We start from the raw sequence: 6,234 nt of genomic DNA on the forward strand, positions 1-6,234 counted from the left end.
TCTTAGAACAAATAGAAATGAATTCATTCAGTATTTTCATGTTAGAAGTAATACTGATGTTATAATTTTAAAGATTATTTAATGGAGATCATGGGGTAAAGCAAATAAGTTATACCACTGTTGTCAAGAGACAAGATTTTCCATATAAGAGGAAAGAAATGTAGCTCCCAGGTGGTGCTAATGGTAAAGAATCTGCCTGCTGATGCAGGAGACATAAGAGACACATGTTTGATCCCTGGGTGGAAAAGATCCCCTGGAGGAAGGCATGGCAACCCACTCCAGTATGCTTGTCTGGAGAATCCCATGGACAGAAGAGCCTGGCAGGGTGCAGTCCTTGGGGTCACAAAGAGTTGGACACTGTTGAAGCCAACTTAGCACACTCGTGCACAACAAGACATGCCTAGTTCTCTTCTTATACCAGTTGCCCTAAACCTAGAATCAGGCATTTCTCCAACAGCTTCTGGTTCCTCACAGAGGAAAAGTGAAAGTAGAAGTTACTCAGTCCTGTCTGACTCTTGTGACCCCATGGACTGTAGCCAGTCAGGCTCCTCTGTCCATGGGATTCTCCAGGCAAGAACACTGGAGTGGGCTGCCATTCCCTTCTCCAGGGGGACCTTCCTGACCCAGGGATGGAACCCAGGTCTCCTGCATTGCAGGCAAATTCTTTACTGTCTGAGCCACAGGGAAGTGGTATTTCATTTATTTATTTATTTATTTTTGTTGTGGAAGTGGTATTTTAAAAAAATAATCTAGATACTAGAGAATATTAAAAAAAAAAAAAAAAAGATCTCACTTGAGTCCTTTTATTGCCCCTGGATCTGGATGCTGTTTTGGTTCAGTTTTACCTCCAGCTCACAATGGGAGTAGCAGAAGTGTTTGGAGGGGGTGAGTGCTGGCAGATGGTAAAGGGCACTAAATGCATCTTATATAAATTTAGACATGTTCAGTGGAGGGGAACAGTTGTTACTGGGACTGAGGTACCTGTTGCTGATGACAACAAATAATAATGCTAAGTCTGATACATGTTATATACCTAAGTTATGTCTCCTGATCTATCATCAGGGTTCATAATTTCTTGTTTGCTAGTGTTCCATAACCCAATTATAGAATGAATGCAAAGCCTCTTATACAACTTTGCAAATTCTAGTATTATTGCTTGTTATACCATTGGACCTACTTCGCGGCTCCTGGGCTTATGCCAGTGGGATTTTAGTTTTATCTTCTTATAGAGTCATTATGAAAGTTTAAGTTAAGCATGATAAACTTTAAACATGTGGATAAGAGCTATGCAAGGCAGTCCAACACTTGCACTAATCCAAAATGTCTCCACATTCACATCTTAAGAAGTGCATTTACTTTGTTGTTACACCCTAGTTTATAAATTATAGAAATAATTTGTGACTTTTTGTGTGTTACTCTTTGTGAGCCCATGGACTGCAGCTTACCAGGCTCCTCTGTCCTCCACTATCTTCCGGAGTTTGTTCAGATTCATATCTATTGAGTCAGTGATGCTATCTAACCATCTCATCCTCTGCTACCCCGCTTCTCCTTTTGCCTTCAGTCTTTCTCAGCACAAGGGTCTTTTCAGCTCTTTGCATCAGGTGGCCAAAGTACTGGAGCTTCAGCTTCAGCATCAGTCCTTCCAATGGATAATCAGGGTTTATTTCCTTTAGGATTGACTGGTTTGATCTCCTTGTAGTCCAAGTCAAGAGTCTTCTCCAGCACCACAGTTCGAAAGCATCAATTCTTTGGCACTCGGCCTTCTTTGTGGCCCAACTCTCACATCCACACATGACTACTGGAAAAACACAGCTTTGACTATATGGACCTTTGTCAGTAAAGTGATGTCTCTACTTTTTAATACACTGTTTAGGTTTGTTATCGCTTTCCTTCCTAGAAGCAAGTGTTTCTTAATTTCGTGGCTGAAGCACTAGCCGCAGTGATTTTGGAGCCCAAGATAATAAGATCTGTCACTGCTTCCACTTTTCTCCCTGCCATTTGCCATGAAACGATGGGACCAGATTCCATGATCTTCGTTTTTTGAATGTTGAGTTTCAAGCCTGCTTTTTCAATCTCTTTCACCCTCATCAAGTGGCTCTTTAATTCCTGATTCACTTTCTCCATTAGAGTGGTATCATCTGCATGTCTGAGGTTGCTGATATTTTTCCTGAGAATCTTGATTCCAGTTTGTGATTCATCCAGCCCAGAATTTTCATGATGTACTTGGCATATAAGTTAAGTAAGCATATAGAAATAATAAACCTAGAAGAAAATTGATATAGTACAGAATAGTAATAATTGAGAATAGTCATCCTACCCCTACTTTCAGTTCCTAGAAGTTTTTTTAAAAAATTTTTTTCCATTGGGTCCATGATAATTCTAAATGATAAACCAGTTTTTGATTTATAGACTCCCTCATTTTGAAGATGAAGTATTTAAAAACTCACTTATACGTAATAACTCTATCTTTGTTTCTATGTGTCTTCTGAATTTGTTGGTTAAGTTGTTATTTTCAGTTGTACTGATGATCTTTAAAATGTTTGTTAATGTAATGAAACCTCTACTTTTGGTTTTATCTGTTTTAGACACACACTTTCTTGATTCAACATTATTCAGAAATAAACTACCTTTGTGTTACATTCCATTTTTTACCCCTGGCCCACTTCCCATTCTCCATCAGCTTTATAATTTTTTAAAAATATTATCAAGGTTTTGGCATTAATATTCTTTTCTGTAATTATTATTATGTGCTAAGTGCTTTGTCCATGGGTTTACTACAAACATTAAAAATTTATAAATAAAATTTATAGTATAATTATCTGTAATCATTGCTTACTACAGAACTAAGTAGTGTGATTAGATCCTTGGAGAAGATAAAAGTAATTTCATATCATCAAAAATGTGCTGTTTATAAAAGAATATTCCAAGTGTCAAGGCCAATGAGATTCTTTTTTATTTATTTATTTTTTTTAGATTCTCTTTTTAAATATGCTATAAAGTACTTAAATTAATGCCATAATTTAGCATGTTTTCCTTATAATTCATAATATTCCTGGACATTTTTATTTTTACTAGGCTTATATTTATATATTTTTTCTTTTTTGAGAAAAAAAGCTGTACTGTTTTCGCATGGTACTTGGATCTTTCAGTTTCAAAATCAATTTTTGTTGAATAAAATGTATTACTTTTGAAGAAACTTTCCTTTAAACCCTCCAAAGACTAGTTCCAACTCACATGAAGCTGGTATTGCTTTCGTTGCTCTCGGCAGTAGTCTCGTTTTTGTCTCTTCTTAGAACCCATCACTTCATATTTCCTAGACTCTTTTTCCTATGTATTGAAGTATCTCCTTAAGCAGTTTTTTTTTTTTTTTTTTCCCATAGTGTGAGGTGGGTAAACCTCATGGCCTTGTATGATTGAGAATATCTGGTGGTGGTTTAGTCACTAAGTTGTGTCGAACTCTTGCAACCCCATAGACTGTGGCCCACCAGGTTCCTCTGTCCAGGGGTATTCCCAGGCAAGAATACTGGAGAGGCTTGCCCTTCTCTTCTCCAGGGGATCTTCCTGACCCTGCGATTGGACTTGTGTCTCCTGCATTGCAGGTGGATTCTCAACTGCTGAGTCGCTAGGGAAGACTTGAGAATACCTATCTTCACTCTCTTTTTGATAGTTTTTCTGGGTATAGAATTTGAGTCTCAATATAATTTTTCTTCAGAACGTTGAAAAAATTGCTCTGTTATCCCCCAGTATCCAGTCAATCTTGATTCAATATCTTTTCTTAGGTCTGGAAAATTTATCCTTTGTTCTTTCACTGGCTATTTTCTCCCCCTCATGTTCTCTTTTCTTTTTAACCTGTAACACCTAACTAGAGAGTGATGACTTCCTGCATTATTTCTCTATGCTTCTTACCTTTTTTAAATCTCAGATTTCTATTTCCTTGTTCTTTGGCAGTTCTTTTCTGAGCAGGTTTCTGATATAAATTCTTTTAATACTTGGGTATGTTTTTATTTAGGCCATCTTATTTTTAATTTTGAAACTTACTTGAAATAAAATTTTATTGCTCCTGTTTAGTTGTAAGCTACTCTTGTTTTGCAAATTCCTTTGAGCATATTATTCTTAAAACTTCCCTTTCAGTCTGCGGATATTTGCATGAGACAAGTGCTCGGGCCTGGTGCACTGGGAAGACCCAGAGGGATCGGGTGGAGAGGGAGGTGGGAGGGGGGACCGGGATGGGGAATACATGTAAATCCATGGCTAATTCATTTCAATGTATGACAAAAACCACTGCAATGTTGTAAAGTAATTAGCCTCCAACTAATAAAAATAAATGGAAAAAAAAAAAAAACTTCCCTTTCCTGTGAAGCCTAGTATTCTCTAATCCTTTCCATCTCTATTGTTGGTTTTCTCAAATATCTGCTGATCCTTGGTGTTCTTTTTTAATTTTGAATTAAGCACAGAGATCTGTAGTAGAAGATTGAATGATTATGGTGTGGGTGAGAAAAGAAAGGACCTTCAGAGGAGGGGGAAAACTTGAGGAGTGATGCAGAGCTGAGCCGAGGAGAAAAGCCCTGGTGAATTCTCCCTCTTCAAACTGGAGGCCAGGTTGTGATGCTCTAATTATCCCAGAGCCAAAAAAGCTGTTTTGTTTTCCCAGTAAGAATATAGCCAAGGCAATAGACTTTGTAAAGTGTCAAGCCTTGGGGCAAAAAGAGAAATAAAAGAGACTAAGAAAAAAAGAAAAACAAAAGTGTGCTGCTTAAAGTCAGGTAGAGTGTCCTGTCTACTGATGCTTTGTGAAGTTCCGCTCTGAGGGCAGCAGGCTCTGCATTTCCAGCTGCCTGGTGCGTTTAACCCTTAACTCTGAAAATGTGAAATTGTGTTCTCCCGTCAGGAGAAAACCTTCTTGACAGTTGCGAGTGCTTGGTGGGAGTCTTTGCAGCAGGGTTGGCTGACAGTCTGTCACTCCTGGGTTAATCCCTGCCCAGCAATTCTGCAGGAGGAAGCGCTGGAGAGACGTGAGAAGGCCCTCCACAGAAAGCAGCCTTCTCCTCACCCTAGAGTCCACTTTAGGGAAGGTGTCCTGCCACCTGGCAAAGAAGCCACATTGTCCCCTGGGCCTGAAATACTCAAGAAAACCTGCTCATGTTTCAGTGGAAAAATCACTCCCCACCCCTCCTTCTTTCATTTCAGCACTCAAGAATTCTAGCATGTGGCTGAGTGAGGTGGTTTCCAGATGTCCCCAACATTACAGGCTGAAAATGAAATAATTGAAACTAGCATTTTGGTTGCACCCACTATTACAGGCTCTGTCATACAATGCTTTCAGCACCTATTTCAATCCTCACAGCTCTTTCAGAGAAGGTAGTCTTGTCTCCAGTAAATATGCAAGTAAGTAGAAGCACCAACATTTCAGTGCAGGTCTGGCTGGCTTCAGAATGCTACTTTTTCCATTAACATCCTTGTATATCAAAGTAGAGGGTACTTGTCAAGCACTGCATTAAAAATCCCCCTTTGCTACTAAAATTTCCCTTTTCACCACAGTTGGATGATTCCAGGTAAATTAACCTTTTTGGACTTCAGATTTTTTTATCTGTAAAATGGGGGTAATGATAACATCCATGTTGTGATCTTTTGTGTGCATTAACGACATGTGTATAAAACTCCATACATGCCTGGTACATTGTTGCTGTGGTTATTTAGTCGCTAAGTCATGTCTGACTCTTTTGCAACCTCATGGCCTGTGGTGCTCCAGGCTCCTCTGTCCATGGGATTTTCCAGGCAAGAATACTGGGTAGGTTGCCATTTCCTTCTGCAGGGAATCTTCCCCAACCTGAGATGAAACCTTCATCTCCTGCATTGCAGGTGAATTCTTTCCTGCTGAGCCTCCAAGGAAGACCACTGGCTACATAGTACACACTCAGTAAATATTTGTTGAATAAATGAATAAAAAACCAAAAATAGTCTTATAGAACATTCTTTTGGTTAGAGCAGGGTTTCTCAACTTTGGCACTATGGACATTTTGGACTGGATAATTCTTGCTGTGGAGTGGGGTAGGATGGCTGGCTGTGCATTGCAGGCATGTGGAGAGCCAAGCATGACTTTGACCAGTATCCTCTTCATAAGAGCACGTTCCTACAAGACGACTAGACAATAAAACTGTCTTCAAAGAGTTCCACCTACATGTGAGTGACTTTCTCCCTTCAGAGGGATCCTTGATCCTCTGTAGCCACTGAATC

Source organism: Odocoileus virginianus, chromosome 13, assembly GCF_023699985.2.
Source record: "Odocoileus virginianus isolate 20LAN1187 ecotype Illinois chromosome 13, Ovbor_1.2, whole genome shotgun sequence".
Taxonomy (NCBI): domain Eukaryota; kingdom Metazoa; phylum Chordata; class Mammalia; order Artiodactyla; family Cervidae; genus Odocoileus; species Odocoileus virginianus.